Source organism: Tigriopus californicus, chromosome 5, assembly GCF_007210705.1.
Source record: "Tigriopus californicus strain San Diego chromosome 5, Tcal_SD_v2.1, whole genome shotgun sequence".
Classification (NCBI taxonomy): domain Eukaryota; kingdom Metazoa; phylum Arthropoda; class Copepoda; order Harpacticoida; family Harpacticidae; genus Tigriopus; species Tigriopus californicus.
Window position 1 is genome coordinate 15,681,665 of NC_081444.1, and position 18,081 is coordinate 15,699,745.

General features: G+C 44.0%; 1 protein-coding gene across 2 annotated transcripts in view; it reads right to left on the reverse strand.

Moving 5' to 3' along the window:
* LOC131880565 (inactive tyrosine-protein kinase transmembrane receptor ROR1-like) overlaps positions 1-18,081 on the reverse strand; it is a 34,050-nt gene that overhangs the window by 7,026 nt on the left and 8,943 nt on the right. The window contains exon 2 of one of the 2 annotated variants that reach the window (XM_059227232.1): positions 16,317-16,377. The exons of the other annotated variant lie outside the window; for it this stretch is intronic. The gene's annotated coding sequence lies outside the window, so the exon portion shown is untranslated. The remainder of the gene's footprint in view (positions 1-16,316; positions 16,378-18,081) is intronic. 2 annotated transcript variants of the gene reach the window in all.

Genomic DNA, 18,081 nt, shown 5'->3' on the forward strand with positions numbered 1-18,081 from the left:
ATCCTTTTCACAACCGCAAATTGAGAATCGGGTCGGAGAGTAAAACTACTTTGTTTAGTGCACGATTTTTCTTAATTTTTTTTCCAGGCTCCTTTTGGCGTCCATTTTTCATTATTATTCCAGTGCTTTACGAGGAGCCGAAATACTAGATCACTTTTCAGAGGTACGTGGTCTCAAATAGCACCCTTTATGGTCAAGTTAGTGTATTGTATTTCGGTTTACATTTACCATCCAAGATTAGACCTAGGCCATGAAAGCCCTTTTCTTAAACCCCCATTTATGAAAGCAAACAAAACCGCCATTCTTTTCACAGGTGCTCTAGATAGACACCAGGGTCAATCGAGAGCCTAACTTGGGTATTGAAGGGCCCCTCTCTAAAACATCACCAAACTTGAAATTCAAACAGTGACAGGTTAGAATGTACGATGTTGCGCCTGTAAATAGCGCCATGCCCCTCGAGAACCTATCAAGTGCACTGCCTTCATTGACAAGGACATCTGGGGAGACGACCAAAGATAATTCTGGCTTCTTTTTTTGTGAAGAGATAGATGTCGAGAGCTGAGGAAACGATCAAGTCAACGAGTCAGAACTTCTGCTTAGATGGATAGATGGATGAATGGATGGATGGGTGCCCCTCCAACATTACACCCCAAAGAAGTTCCCGTTTCCATTGCTTTGCTACTCCAAGATGATTTGGAAAATTCCCACGGGAATTCTCACAACAAGAGGAAAAAAGAGCACCCATAGATTTGAGACGGAAACTAGATTCTCTTCTGAGATGCTCCACAAGGAACACTTTGCCGTTGGAACGCATTTGGGAGTCATCTGCCCACTCTAGCATCACAGATTTAGCCCCAAGATAGCGGAATGAAAGAAGAGGAGGGTAGTTTCTTCAAGGGGGAAGAAAAGAGATTGACTCTGGTGGGAGGGCCACGATGCACAACTACTTGTTCGAGACTTGTTAATGCATTGGTAGTCGAGCAATTCGGAAGATCGATAGTGCAGTCACTCCAAACGAGTGGATCATTCCAGGGCAAAAACCAAAACCCCTCTCACAAGGGGCTAGTAAACTCATATCAATGGAGGCTATTCAAGAAGATCTTGGTGTGCTTTATGATATCAATCGTTTACGCTCTTTGGGGCTCATCGGATGCCATTCCCCCCATGTATTCCCCATATCTGATGAACAATTGTTCATTTTTGTTCAACATTGTATTAGGTTTCAAAAAGGATCAAATGCGGGCTTGAGTACCAGATTTTGATGGCCCAATGCACTTTGGATTGTTAAGAGCCGTGAAGCTGGCCGATTGTCGATTAATGTTATGGAGGACTGGCCTTGTGATAAAACAGCTCACATTTTCGAGGCCGAGAACAACCCAACCAAAGAGGTGATAACCGGGTGTTGAGAGGGGGAAAGAAGAAGACGGAAAAGTAAGTCAACACCCCCCAAGAGAGCGATTGTTGAGCCCAGTGTGTGCGATAGAAACTTTTTCGTCTCCTACTATCTTTTGCCATGTCGTCGTATTCGTCGTCGTTGTTGTTTGACTCACTCACTCCGAGTCCTTTCGTTCAAGAAAGTTTTATTTGGGTCGAAATCCGGAGCAGATCATCCATCTCTTCTCGCAACTTGAGGAATGATTTCACGATTGTAGTGATGATTTCTTTTTCTCTAAAGAATGCAATTCATAGATTGATATTCATCATGTAAGAACAGTGAGGCTCTTCCAGAGGCTTACCTTGAGGTTTTAAGGATTTTAAGGATATATCTTAAGGGGAGATTTCAGTGTGAAGAAGAGGATGAATCTTCGTGGCAAAATGAGCTTCTCTTATAATGCTATGATTGCCTTTAAGTGTTTTGTTGAGTTTTAGATCCATTCATTGGAAGCTATTTGAGCCCAATTAAGTTTGAAAGGCAGGGCAATTGGTTAATTGCCAATGCGAGAACAGCTGATATTTCCATAATCCTCGTTATTTATGTTTGGACATGTGCCGCTCATTTCACAAATCACAGATGCATATTATTTTACAAGACGTTTAATGTCAGGGCTGCCCTTGTAGCTTTAGCAACGATGATTTTGAAAAGATTATATCATACCAACCTATCATAGATTCGTTTTCGCTTTTTATTGTGTATTGCTTTTGCCACTCCAACCACTTTCTTGGTGTATAAATAGTAATGACATTGTTAAGTATAAGTCAATGTGTCCAATGTATAGGATAAATAATTCTAAAAGAATACGATGAAATGTTTTAAGAAGATGAGAAAATGTCAATATTAAAACAATGAGCTTATGGTGGTATTAACAAATTCATTTTCCTCTTCCTTTTTTGCCGTCCGTGCTGTAAGTTAAGCCAAGACACCGGACTTGAATGGCATTGGCACTCGTTGCTGCTTGTATGCCTTTCTATCACGTTACTCGAGACTAGGAGAGTTTCCAAGCTTCAAATCCTGCACTTGAAAACTGGATTCTTGAACAAGAACAAACGACAGTCTCTTCAACAGATGTCGGTTGAGTTCCCCGTGATTGAAAGGATTATGTTTTCAAACAGCTAGTTATTATAAGTGTTGGGAATTGCAAATGTCAGCATTTTGAAACTTCAGTATAAATTATTCAGTTCAAAGAGACTGAATCTATGTCAAGGAGGGTTTCAAGCCATTGGAAATGTATTATTTAGCGATCAATAAAGAAACTTTCACCGGGAGAGTAGATATTAACTTAAAACACATAAGTATGACACGCGCCATGTGAATGATTCCGATCATTTACTATGATATATAAATGTTCCTACTGACTATGGGAACATCACTTTTGGGAAGGCGAACATTTTCTCTGTAAGCCTTTTTAACCTCATAAACCAAGGTATTCAACCCTATATTAGAACTTTTCAGTGATCCAGTAAACTCGTACTTGGGAACGATTACCACATGAATTCAAGCCTTTATAAAGGATAAAAACGCCCCCAATTGAGAAGTAGAGAGCATCAGGGCTCACAATGGCAACCCCTGCAAAGGTCTCAAGGGTCTAATTTTAGTTATCTAAGAAGTTCCGAAGCCTGTAAAAACGACTTTGTTCTTTATTGATGGAATGTCTATGAGCACTTTGCACCTTAGTTAGTATCCTATCGCAATCAGTGAGAAGAAATTAAAGAAATATCGCTAGTTTACCGTTAGTTTGTCCACAGAGCGGCATTTTATTATGCCATCAAAAATCTGCTTCCTCTTATTCGACTCTTTCGGCTCTTTTTAGCAACGAAATCAGGACCATGCATTAATGTGAAATCCGCGTAATTGTGAGAAAAACACTCGGGCCAAGGTCTGACGAGAGCTTTGACGTTTTGAAGTTTGCCGCATGATTTCAGAGGAAATGCTTAATGAGGCACTTAAGCACCTCCTCATATTAACCCGCCGTCATTTCCGCCACATCAACCAAAATTCCTATCGAAACCGACCAAAACGTATAACAATTTGCAAGTTCTGTGCGGATTGATGGGTTGGGTTTTTCCATAATGGTAAATGTCGCGGTTTTGGGATTGAATCGTGGGCAATGAGCATCATTCGTGGTCGTGGCGAGGATGGGGAGCGATCCCTCAATTCAATCTGGATTAGCATATCAGACAACAATACAACGCGGACTCTGCGTAGTAATAGGTACATGACCAGTAAGTAGAGTGTCACGCCTGTCTGTCCATCACGATTTACAATGGCTTACTTCAGATACAGGGTGTGCAAAATGTTTGCAGCTGTTTTCTGAGGATGCTTAAGATTTTGGATTCGGTTCAATGGTAAACGTAGAAGATCACACTTGATTCATTTGCGCGATGAATGCAAAACTTTTGGGTTAGATCAAAAAGTCAATCTTTGGAGCGTATTTGACAATGAGTGTTTAAACCAGAACTGATCATTGGATTTTGATTGTTAAAAGTTTTGAATAAAGACAGTAGAATCAGGGTAAGATTGCATCAAGATGTTCCCTTTTTTGCCACTGATATTGAATTATTGATGGCTTCTCATCTATCATCTTAGACTACCTTTCTCTCTGATGAGAAGCGTTGGTACGGATCAAGATGGTCGATTAAGAGTTAAGACCGATTTTGGGAGCGCACCCTGTGATTTGGTGGAAAACCACTAAACCCAAAACAGATGGCTGCTCTGAGAATAATTTCTGAAGAGTGATCGTACGCCGAGAGCGGTGGCCAATAAGCCTATTATTGGCATCTGGATTGATCCCTTCACTCTTTTCATACCTGCAATTCGACCAAAAAAGAACAAACTCAGAACGAGACAGGATATCATCATCATCATCGTCGTCATCATCATCATCGCTATGGATAATATCGTCCATGAAAAATGTCGCACGGATTTGGTCTGGGCGTGAAATGGAAGTGCACTTTTGTTTACTTTTTGAGGGAAGGAGGAGGTCTGACTGACAGGGTATTTATAAGTGAAGTATTTACATTCCTCACTAATCACAACACGGTGAGGAGAGAATGAGAGAAGGAAGGTCTGAGAAATGTCCAGCTGACGAGACGCGTCCAATCATGACGGCCAACATCCGTCAACCCGAAAACCCCACCAAAAGACCTCCGCACATCCATCCTCACACTACCACGAAAAATGCTAACGAGCCTTAAAATCACACTTCGAGTGAGGAAGTGGGTAAATCTCCGAACCCGGCACAAATCACGTCGTCCTGCCCACCTCCCATACACATCACGTACCCAGAATCAGAGCGATCCCCTATGATTCAGCAACACCACCTGGACATGCATTTTCAATCAGCCCTGTGAGTCTAATTCGAGTCCGAGAGCCACTCAAAACATTGAGTGAATGATTCATTCTACTCGTACTCCATGTCGTACCATGCCACCAACCAAGACCAAGTGGGGTCGATTCCGCTGGGTCGATTCCGCTGGGTCACTCGGTAAAGCCAAGTCTTTAGGAAACGCATGCCTCGTGCATTTCCCGAGCATTTGGTCACTCTTGGAAACGCTTTGGGAACCGTTCCCAAAGCGAACGACATGAGCGATGGACGACACCATTTGGACGAGGAGGCAAAAGGGGAAATGTGTGTGCATCATGTCTCTACTGAATACTCTGGATACTGCTGCAGTATACTTCAATACGGGAGACGAGCCGAGACGAGCCGAGACGAGCCGAGCTCATGGACACGCATCGTGGACATTGGCCAGATGATGATGACAAATGTGCGTGCAATCAATAGAGTCCGTCAATGCAATGACCACCACCGCCACATTCGTGGCGAATGACCAAACAAGTAAGACACGGGACAATTGGAATCGATCAAAGCCATCTGACCCAGGGAGCTCCTCTACATTTACATCGATTGATCCGTCCGTTGAGACCCGTATCTTGCAAACACACGCGTCTGTCAGTCAAATGGCCAATTGAAAATCCATTACTGCTCAATTACATGCCACCAAATGATTGGTTTGTTGACCGCTCATCACAAGGACAACAATATGTTTTGTTTGGCTGGAACTCATATTCCATTCATTGGATTTTATATTCATGCTTGAGAGAAATCCCCGTCTCATGTTTCTGGTCAACAGGGACCGAATGAAGATGGAGTGCGAAATGAACTGCCTTTCATCACAGGTGAGGTTTTTTTTCCCTCGCCGTCCAGCGACCGTCACAAAATCCTACATTGTGCGTACTACAACTCGATCCTTGGCTTCTTGGCTCGTTTGTTCGCTCGCTCATGAAGTGAAATTTGAGTCTTGAAATGGCTTCCAATTTGGAGTCGAGCACGACTTCGGCCTGTTCTTTCCCTGGATGAATTGAACGGGATTGGCCTCTTTAGCGGATATATTAGTCTCTGGAGTCATCTTCTCTTTCATTTGACTAATTTGTTTTGTTTCCACAACAACGAACTTCTTGCAAGCAAGCAAGTTCGAGCGAGCGACGATTATCCGGTTAATATTTCCAACAATGCACAAGATTGTCTTCAACGTACGGGGATAAATAGTGAATGCACTCGGGTCCCTTGAAATGAAACCTCGAAACGGTCTTCAAGTTCAATGAATTCCAAGTAGATATAAAGAGAGAGAGAGAGAGAAACAGAGAGACAGGCAGAGATGTACCACATTCGACCTGACCCACTTTTAAGATAGGGCAGGTGTCTTACTTTTTTCCCCCTCCCGGGTGCGTGCGTACTCCCAAGGGATCTTGGAGATCGACTGACCGACCACATTTCTCGGCAAGTAAATGTCCATGCCAACCTTACTTCGAAGCACATCTTTCCTCTGGAATTGTCCCAAGCCTTGATCTCGATGGCCAAGTTTTGACTTTATTTATGGACTACTTCAATAAAATGCTTAGATGGTCTTTTTCGACACTCAAGACTCGCACAACTTTCGTCTGTGAGCGAAAACTCCGTTTTAGGACTTGACTTGGATAAAGATCCTTTTGACTTTCTGCCGATGCTTTGTGAATTGGTTTAACCTATACAAAAGCATTCCACAGCCGAATATTCTAGTTGTAGGTTTGTTGGAACATGTCTTTAGACCTTGGGTGATCTTTGATAGTTGTCCATGGAACACAAGCTCACGAAGAGAATGTCTGCTTTGAGCTAGGCAAAAAACAGTCCACCTAAAAGGTGGCCGAGGACGTTTCCATTTGGAAGGAAATCACTTTCTTATCCTCTAGATTAAAGTTGGGACAGCTTGGATCAACGTCGTTATCTCGCAACAGGAAGTTTGTCTCCAAGTTCGCCGTCCTTCAATCCACACGGAAGGAAATCCAAACTTGGTCCATTATTTCCTTCTGTTTACCTCTCGACCTCTCGGCACCTGGATCACACCTGCGTACAAGGCAAGCAACCTGAATATCCACAGTTACCAAAACTCGTTGTGATTATGGACCTTTGGCACCACATATGAGCCTCGAAATAAAGTGGCAGAAGATACAGTATATCTTACATTAACCCTCGAGAGCGTCTTTTTCGGTTGAAATTGTTTCCTCCGCGAGATTTGGCAGGCGGTGATGGGTTCCAAGATAATCCGCTAATCCATGAATACCCTGCCAAAACAGGACGCCACATTCAACGACTCGCATGTACCTCGTTGGATTGTTTTGATTACATCTCGCTGACTTTCGCATCTGACCTCCAAGATCTATGGGGTTATATATTACAATAATGGATCCTGGTGCGCATCTCTTGGAACAAAACACCCATTTTGAAAGGACGATGCTTGAAAAACATTCCATACATGTAGTGGGTGGTGTGGGTGTCTGAGTAGGGAACAAGGAAGGAAGCGAAGGAACCCCACCCAAATAAAACTCGTTCCAGTTTCCGGGCATGAAGGATACTGAAGGAACTCACGAATAAGATCCACTGAGAGGCAAGCTATGGTGAGTGTGTGCAGATGGGAATAGGTTTCCGATATTTGGAACACTTTTTCTTATGAAATGGCTACAGAACCTTGTGGTATAAATGTTTAGGACCACACTTGTTGGAATTGATCTCCTGCCAACCATCAGCACAAGAATGGACTTTTTTTTGCATATGTGTGTGTCGGGGCAACAAACCCCAAAGAAGCCTTCTCCCGCTCTCAAATACCCATTTTCTTTTGGTCGGAAACATGCAAAAATTTATGGAACAAGCTCGGGGCTTTTGCTAGAACCAACTATTTCTTCGGACTTCCGGGCTCTTTTACTGCAGTCTTTGGGACTTGACACGAGCCGTATTCTGGTCACCAATACAAGTTCAAGTGCAACAATAGGCATGTTTGGCGGCGTACAGTTGGTCCAGAATATCACCCGAGTTCGTGGTTCGTTCCCAGTTGTTTTTTCTCGAGTTTCGCAAAATAACTTCCTCTGCGACAAAAGAATCAAACTTCCCGTTCAAATTGGCCTCGCTCGGGTCTTATTTTACAAGTGAGACAATTTTGAGCCGAGAGACCTTGGTCCATTGGTCCATACGCACCTTGTGTGGTGCTTTTGTTCCACAAAGTCTCCCCTTTTGAATTGGAACGACGGGCGAAAAACATCAATTAGTGAGACACAGGGAATCTTCGCGGGCAGCCCACCCTCCACCTTGTTTCGACAATTTCTCTCTCCCCCCTCCTCATCTTTCTCGGGCTCTCACTCCCCTGAAAATAACCCAGCCAATAATATCGGAGAGCAAAATATCCCCGATTTTCGTGGCAATTAACGATTCAACTCGCTGCGAGAAAAGCTCTCCGCCTTTTCTGCTCTTCTTCGATGGCACACTGCAACTCGAGACTTAAACAAGTGGAAGTTGGATCTTAAACATCCAAGAATGAACAACAAGCCTTTTCATGTTGACAATTTACTTTGGCCGCCCAAAATGGCCAATTTCTGATCGATTCCGTTACTCAAAGAGGAACCAAAATGTCTGAAGAATTCCCATGAAATGCGAGCACTACGACCAAGAGCCCCGATCCTTCTGTGTAAATACCAGGATTAATCTGGCCAACCATCAATCTCCGCATATAAAGATCCCTTTTGACTTTCGTTCTTTTTGATATCAGAGGTGACGTTGCATTTCATCCAAGCGCTCGTCCACGCTTTCACGTTTTCGGGGAGTCTTGGGGTCCGAGGGTGACTCAGTCGAGCTCACTCGGGAGATGCTCATTTTGATCTGAATGCAAGCAATGAGTCAAATCGAGGGATGGCAGGGCCATAAGCAACATTCTGAGCCTCCTGTGCTTCTGGGCTCCCTCATCATGGTTTTCATCAGTGGCGTTCACTTGAACGATGCTCAATTGAGATTCACAAAGTGACTCAGCAAACATGGCACAGACGTTGGGCGCATCATGGGTGGACTGGTTAATTATTGGTATGTATATGCATACACAGATGCACAGAGCACCATCACACCCACTAGTCACCCAGAGCTCCAACACGCCGGTATGAGAAAGCTCGTTATTAAATCGGAGAGTCATGGTTGTCATTTGGGTTTTTAAATCCGCAGAGAAGGCGACGTGTGATATTGGTCCCGGATCGATAAAAGTGGGCCACTCGCCCAGGAATGAGACCCTAATGGATTATTTATGCAATCAAAAAGCCTTCCAAAGAGGATGATGGAGCATCTGTAATCGATGTCAAGTGTGATCCATTTTTTCATTCTCATCCGTCTCCAATTCGGACCGACATTGTCCAATGTCCAATGTACATACACACGTACAGTATGTACGAGTACACTCTGTATACGTATACGGGAGGGAGTCCAGTTATTCAGGGCCATGTACGTACGTAGAGGTAGCCCTGAATGGAACGATGATCTGTCTGGAACGAGGTGGTCATTCAATCAAGTCTAGACATTTGAGGACATGCACGAACCTCCCGAACTTGCCTTATGCGTCTACGTATACTCGAATGGACCAGAAGACCCTCTTCACCCGACGAGGTCTGTCGGTGACATTCGTTTTGGCCGGGACGTGGATGCATTAACGGCACACAAGTAAGGCGTTGGAAATCCATCAAATTCCCTGAATTGGACGGAAAAAAGACCCGGTGGTTGCAGTCGCAGTAGTACTCATCCTCTAAGACGTACGAGTACTACTGTCCGTACGAAGAAGGTTCTCGCTCTCTTTTTTCTTATCAGATCCTGACAAGATAAATCTCCTCTGTCACATGCGATTGAACCGACCACATTTTTTCCATGAAAATCAGTGACACTTTTTCGAGGAGGAGATATCCAAAAGAGCGAGGGCCGGGCCCTCATCAGGATCCAGGTCTCCCTCAATGATGTCAGCCATAATCCAAGTGTCCACATGGAGTGTTTCCTTGAGTGGACGTGCACTGGGCCGGTGGAGTATATTTGAAAGGAATCGGATCATCCCCAGCACCAATAAAAACATATTTGCCCCGCAAATCGTGTGGACCCTTTTTGTGGGCACAATGACGGAAGGGCAATAATACGATTTTAGACCGGCCTTTGATTGACGTCCCGAAATGGTTTCTCATTAGCCAAGGGTGACAGGAAATTAGAGGAAGAGGGGCTCCTTCGGTTCAGTTCATCTCCAGAAGGGTTCAAGTAATAACACATGGTGGTAGTGGACTCCAAGAGCGCACTTTATGCCGCCACCACCACCATTCTAACAACAACAGCAACTGCAACAACAAGAGCAACAACCACAAGGGAGAGAAGGCTCAACGCAACGCCCTTTGACAAATGACACGTGACAGGGCAAATCCATCGGAAGACGCTCCTCCGGATATTAGACTCAACTCGTTTAAACACAGCCATCCTTTTCGTATTGAAGAACACGGAGTCGTGTGCCACACTTGATATCGAATCGACTGTTGGCTTTCAAACCGTTGTTACTCTTCCATCAATGTCTTGAGCTGGTCGAAAGGTATTTTCTCTCACCAGAGAAGGGCAGTTACAGATGGTGAAATGATGGGAACCCATTCGTTCCCAATGGGATGAACTATTGAATTATGGCCGATCATTTCATGAATGTGCGTTCAAGTTATGCAGGCGTGTCAGTGGATTGCCAATTTCTCCCAGCATGTGAATTATCTCTCCTCAATCAGAGGAGGATTCACCTTGAGACACCCTGGAGCGAGTGTTTGGTTTGGGCACCCATCATCCTTTCGCCCGGTCTTCTCCCAACAGGGTGACGAAGAAATGTCGGGCTTCCCTACTCAATACCTTGGCCATGTCCTTCCCTCTTAGTTGAGTCACCCAGCCAAGACGTTCCTAGGGCACATTCAATGGGCTCCATGAGACATAAACTAATCTTTAACGCTACTAAAATACGACAAATTTCAATGGGTTTGAGGTTTGAACCCCAAGGTGACTGGGATCATAAATGTCTTTTGAATAACAATCCAATCTCTCAACAATGTGGTGTGGATGTGGATACTTCCAAAGAAACGAGGGAGAAAAAGAAAACTGTCTGGACCTTGGGGAAGAACAGGGCAAAGTTTATTGCCGATCCCGAAATAGCGTGTTGCAAAAAAAATAATAATTACAAAATCAGGTTTGGACGGCCAACTGCCTTTCTTCTGGCAAAGGCACTTGCAAATTTGGTTGACAATGATTTTTGAGAGCCAGCAGGTAAATAGATTGTGCGATAATATTCATCGCGATAACCTGAAATGACAGGGTGTCCCAGGAATGAAATGAAATATTCGCCTATATCTTTACTCTTTTCTTTGCTCGATCTACCCGAATCATTTAAGCACTATGAGAAATGTCCTTTTGGCATATATTGGCGATTCGAAACAAAATGTTACGGTCTGCAATACTCAAAGACAGGCATTGATTGCTATTAAAGAAAACATGAAGCCCCACCCTGTATGAGTCCATGTGAGATGGGAATGGCATGCCGTACTCAAACCACACGACGTTGACAACTCCTGGTTCCCGAATTGTCCGACCTCAATTAAAACACACGAGCTCTTTGCTCGACCATTTTTGGAGGACTGGTGATGGATCGATAGATTACGAATTAATTGGCAAAGATGAATTTGTGTTTTGGACACAAAGTCAGGTCAGACTTGAAACCCCCTATTTTTCCCATTGAAACGATCAGATAGGCTATTCCACTTTAACTCCCAAGAAGTGACAGGCCAATCCGTCAAAAAGACCTCAGGAGATCTCTTTCGACACAACCACCAAGGTATACGTACCTAACACTGACAAGTACCAGCCAACCAACCATCTAGCATTGCTGTCATATTTCCTTTCAAAAAAACGAAAATCTCGTGAAACCGTCATGATACTCGGATGGCATAAGGCTCTCCTGAATAAATGAGAATTGTATGTATGGATAAGTCATGAGCCGGGCTTAAATACGGCAACTCCAGGCTGACGACGCATTGTGACCATGACTCTGTGAGTGGAGATCTTCCGGCAGAAAAGAATCAGATAAAAGCAATTTGTCTCTGTTCGCCGCAGGTGTCAGAGAGGTTCAAGTTGGATCGCTCATTCCAACTCCCTCGTCAGCTCACTCCAATCCAACCATGGATGAAAACAATGAAAACTGTCATTTCTGTATTTGCACAAGCATCCCCAGCCTGACATTCTTGGCTTCCGACTTGTCAGTTGCTTTTGGTCGGTCGACATCTTCGCTTGAGAACCTCGGATCTCCGGGCGAAGAATGGTAAATGATGCCCTCTCATTTGAGGAATCCAAGAGGCAGGATGCAAATAAGATTGAGTTGTCGCAGATGCCATGAAAATTATTACCTTAGGAGTAGCTAATGTTTCAATAGCAGTAAATGTCACTTAGGCTACTATTATTAGAAATGGTAGGAGAGGTGAGCAATAATGCTCAACATTTTGGTGGGTTTTTTTTTTTCACTGAAACCATTCAACTATGGTGGGTGGAGGTCGACGTGAACATGAATACGAGTGGAAGGAGGTAATCTCAGTTTGGAGACTTCAAAAGAGATAGAATGGACCACCTATTGGTTGAGAGAAAGACGAGCAAAAACCATTGGGAGATGTCGCCCCGACCTCCGAAAGCCATTTCAATGTCGTAAAATAGCCCAAAAGACAAAGAGATCAAACCAAGTCATTTGTTGTACAGGGATCTCTGTCAAATGGGTGAGTGCATGTAATTTTGCCTCATGTCAGACCGGGCACATTTTTATCACACCGACTCATCGTCAATTTTCCAAGATTTGATACACTTTTGGGGGCGAGTGCAGATTATCAAATTACAGGGTTCAGTCCAGAAGACCAGAGAGGGACGAAGAAGAAGAAGAAGAAGAAGAAGAAGAAGAAGAAAAATCTCGCTAGCATTGCCTTTTAAGGAGGCATGTCCAATCTGATTTCAGGCCTGAAACGAACCTCGGCAATGAATGCCTCGAGCCATTTTATCTGTTATCGTGAATATATGGGGTTGCAGATTCTAGTCACTCACTCATTCGCTCGCTCTCGCTCTCGCTCTCGCTCTCACGTGCACATTCAACCACCAAACACAATCACGAGATTTGGACGAGCCTCTCTCCATAAAATACATCCGAAAAAGAACCCTCGAACACTTTGTAACAGTTTTGTTACAGTTTAGGTAATCAGAGAGCGAATCCGTTTTTGTCAAAGGCGCCCGGAATCCCCGAAATCGAACGTGAGGATCGATGACCATTGGTAAGTAATCAGATAAGGATCGGATATGCGTTTGAATTATTGATTATACAGACAGAGTCATTGATCAAATCAAAACCATTAGTATGTCAATTAGATCCGAAGACAAGGCCCATACCATTCTTTTGAGAGTTTTTAGCCCCCAATGTTCCTTCGGCATAAGTTCAAAAGAGAAGCCCTCAGGGTCGCTAAACAGAGAAGGAATCCGGTTAGGCAATCAGATGGCAGCTGTGCCAATGCTCGGCGAATCATTCTCTCTAGTTTGCAATTGATCTCGCTCCCTTATTCAGAATTGCTTTATATGTATGCTTCAAATAACAGAGTGCAAAATGAAAGTAGGAGCATGTTGTTGACCTCAGCTTATTGATATAAGACCGCGGTTAGTATGATCAGCTCACATTACAAATTTGTTTCGTAAAAAAAAAGACATTGACATCAAGTTGAAAAAAAGATCTTGATTGTAAATATCTCAATCATTGAAAGACAAGGAAACGAAAGTCGTTTAGCTACATACATAAATTAAGAGATATTAACGTGACAAGCTAGCTTGAAGAAGCCATCCTGGGGTTGGCAGAGTCCTGGAAGCAAGTATGATTTAATGGCAACCCTGTCGGAGCTTGAAGTGACGCAGCAGTTAGGCTGTCCATGATATCCTCCAAGATCAGGTATCATTGTCCATAAGTGCCTATCTGTTGGATCCATCTCTCTCAAGAACATATATTTGGAAGCCAGTTAACCCAAGTGACTTTGCTCGTATTTCATTCTGCATTTGGGGACAAGTTTGAGCGCCAAAAAAAGCGGTGACTGACACGAAAACGAGTGTTCGGCTGATGAGTGACCAATTCGTTTTTCAGGCCGCGTTATTGTTGCTCGCACAGTTTGACAATGTGAGTAATGTCTCCCCACAGCACGATTGCCCATGATGGATGGGTTAATTGTGGGTGTGTCAGCCCTCGAAAGGAAAAAATAAGCAAATTTGCTCGCACCAAATCCCCTTTCTCCCTCGCCTTTTCTCTCTCTTCCTCTTCCCCTTTCTCAACCCCCCCTTAGGACGAAAATTATTGAGCAAACAAGACCGTATTTGAACGAGTCGGAACTGGAAAAGATCGGAAAGGAAACCATTTTTGAGATCTTTTAAAGACGATGGGGGCAATGATAAAAACGTCCCTACTTGAACATGAATGACGAGGATGACCCTACAGATTTTCTAATTCCCGACTTGACATGGCTGCCAAGAATTCATGCCGGTTTTTTTGCGGGCCTAAATTAAGCTCCCGACAAGAGGCATCGTGGCACCACCCCGTTTCTCGAAAAGAGCTTGTCAGTCATCTTGGCCAAGTCGAGAATGAGCCGAGCCTCACTGACTCTTGCCTTGTCGAAATGCTGGTCACAGTCTTGAAGTGAAACACCATTACAGACGATATACAGTACGTGCACTACAAAATTTAGAAACTGTTTATTGAACTCATTTTCCCGGGGGAAAGAGTTGGACTCTTGAAGCTTGTCTCCAAGGAGGCGAAAAAAAGACACCGCCAAAGTAATCTTTTTAAAATTCCTCCTCATGATGTAACAACAGAGAAGAGAGAATATTCTCACCTGTACTTGTGAACTCTCCTTTAGCCTCCCTAAATAGCTCGAATTTAACTTTTGCAATCCCATAATGGCATGAGCTGCGCCTGATTTTCAAGTGAATTGTTATCCTCTAATCTAACCTCATGAATTAGACTAGACACCTCTAATCTGACCTCATATTCTGCGACCAACATTTCGACCCCGTGCCTTCTGGTTAGGTTGGACATGGTTTTTTGACAGCTAAATCAAAGTTTTTCGTTCTTGCTCTCGCTCTCACTTTGGAGTGGCGTTGATTCCCTGATGCTCGGAGACCGACTGATCTCCACTGTAAATGTATTCAGACTGTTCGATATTCATAACCGTGAACATGAGCCCCCATTAAGTGCTTCTCGCCTCAAGAGTGTCTTGATTGCCATCAAACCCGCTGGGAGAGTCCAATCGAGCGACAAAGGCCCGGCTGTTGTTGAGGCCAAGTGACCAAGAGGCCATTCAACGTGGTGCACGGCCAATGCCGGTGGACATTCTTGACAAGTGTTTCTTGAAACACAAGTGTGCATTAACAATGTTTGTGCGGCGAGTTGATCGCTTATCCACTTGGCCATCACTCGTTTCAAGGGCCTCTTTTAGGTCGTAATGCAGTCCAATCAAAATTCCTGGTCAAAATCGTGCAACCTCATCCGGCGTTAACCAACCTCGTTAAGCGACCCATTGTCCAAAGGCAAGGAAGCTAAGCAGAAAAAAAATATGCTCCCTTCAACGACGACGATGACGACAACAGTCAGTCAGTCAGTCGTCTGGTCGGGATTTCAAGGAGATCTCTTCTCAGGGTGCACCCAAACGTATTCCCAGGATGTCACTCATCGTCAAAGTCATCTTTTTTTCTCTTGCTTGTTCATCAGCTTCAACAACGCTCTCTGACTTCTTGAACTCATTTGAATCTCTAGAAAACAGACGCTCATTGAACGAACTACGTAGAGTTATCGCAAGTGAAGAAGGAAGAAGAAATCTCAATTTGATTGATACTAGCAATTCTTGAGTGACACGCCATCAGTCCTGATGATCAAAAGCACGTGTAAGCTTTCAGCGAGGAAAATTATCCCAAGAATGTGTTAATGACTGCCATGTGAGGCCCAATCGAGAAGGCTCTGCTCTGCTCTGCTCTGGATTCGAAATAGACCTCGGGGGGGGGGGCAAATGAGGCTGACGGGAAAAGTAGTAACCAACAAGACCCAGCCATTCTACCAACTCTGTGAGTACCTCGAGGCATGACTTTCAAGATCTTGGCAAATCTGGGAAAGGCTCCCAGTAGCTCGGTAAACGTGACTGGTGAAAGAAAGCGGCTAGTACATAGAGGTGAAAAAAAAATCACCCCGAGAAACTGCATTCGCTCAAATCGCCGACGGAGTCGTGACCAAACTCAAGGAGTGATGCATTGTGTTTGCGTCTAGAATATGATTGTAAATCGGACCCTTCATTCTGCGCCATTTTCATTTCAAATGCGGTTGGATCGTAATCCAGCGTGCGGGAATGAAGTAGTGCTGGCTGGCAGGCAGGGATCGTTTGGTGCTCGGAATTCCAATCAATAGCAAATCGAGTCACTGGAGTCGGAGCTCTGTAGGTGGCAAGAAAAACGCATCAGTCTATATCAGCGTTATCTTACCTGGCTCTAAGTGGCAAAACAGATAGCAAGTTGAGCAGCAGCAACACGATGTTTGACAGACCTGGAAAATGGGCAGACCACGACTTGAATTCCAACTCCACGATGAAAGCTATGACAACACAGATTCTATGCCTTCGCCTTGTCTTCCTTACGAGTATCCTTAATCGAAGTTGCCTCCTCCAACTTGTACGCACAGTACTCATTGCAGTGAAGGTGATGATTATCCGAATGTCATCTTACTTTCCCTTAAAAGGGAAGAGCGCATATTTTTGCTAGTGATGCTGTTAAGATCTTTCGTAAAAAGGATTTTTCACGAACAGTACCTAAAACCCATCAATGACATTTCCGTGAGGATGAAGAATTCGCTCAGTGTCCAGAAAGAGGGGAATGGTTAGTCATTCAATTTTATGAGGTCAATCATCGTTACCACCTGATAGAGAGGTCTTGACGCTAATGAATGGGAGGTCAAATGGTAATGACATGATGATGTGTGAAAGAGAGAGAGGGGCTTATGGATGGCCGCAATTAGGTCAGGGTGAAACACTTTTAAAAACCAATTCCAGGCTCGAGTAATCCATTGGCACGTCTGAGCAACTCATTTTGGGAGAGAGGCAGTCTTTCTCTCTCTCTCGGTCTCTTTGTCTCTCAGGCCCCAAAATCTTGATTAACATTCAAAGAGTGTCTGCTAAATTTCGAGATAGAAGGAAGATATCCAGACACGTCTCTCGACAGACTCGTCTTCTCACTCGATTCTCTTTTTGTTCGACTCGACACTTCAGCGACATTTTGGTCACATGTGACCCAAACTTTGTTGATTTCGAATCCGAGCTACAGTAATGGTTGAACAAAAGATGTGCTTCTATGCAAGGTATCTCAGTTTTAGGTTTCAAGTAGATTGCTAATCAAGACATGTATCACTTGAACCAGTTTGTAATCTCAACGCCAGGAACTCCCACACTCGATAGATAGCACCGTAGGCCACATTTTCGACCCTCCCCTCCCTCCCTCATTTGACGTGCGTTACCCAATGAAGTTCTTACTCGCCGAGAATGTGGCCCCTTTGGATTAGCCAGATTCTTCACTTTATGGAGCATCATCATTGGTGTTTGATTAGCAATAGCGCTCAAACTCTAGGTCTGGCTAACCGCCAATAAGCCGATGATTCAGGCCGGCCATTTGTTAATCCCTTCGCGGTGTCCGTTGTAAATCCTCGGCCATTTTTTTATGGCCATTTCTTGACCTGACGCTTGTTAGTGAGATACACTTCCTTGGCCTCAAATGCCTTGTAATCTATTTGAATGACTTAATACCCAGTCCCAATGCAATGTTGAGTGTCTGTACTCTACCTCCAGACCAGCCCAGGAGGACACTCGAAACGATGGAAATGAGAGTCAGAATTTACAACTTGTTTTCACTTCCTAATGAGATATTTGAGCCGTCGGACAAATTTACGACACCACAATTATTCGTGGATCCTTGCCAAGAACTCGAAAGATGACTTCCTCGTTCTTTCTTGGGGAAGTTGGAATAAGGGAGACATGGAGAGCAAAGAAGAGATGGTGTGGTCTGGACCAAGACAAAAAGGCCAAACCCAAGTGGAATAGGATGCTCTCTTTTCTCTTTCTCTGTTCGTTTCCATTCGTTCTCTTCCTTTTTTTTCTTTCTTCTTGTGCTCTTCTTTGTTGTGTAGGGCTAGGCTGTGAAGGGTCGTGAAGTTGAATCCCGAGACTCGAGTCAACGGGCGATTTTATTTTCTAGTGATTCT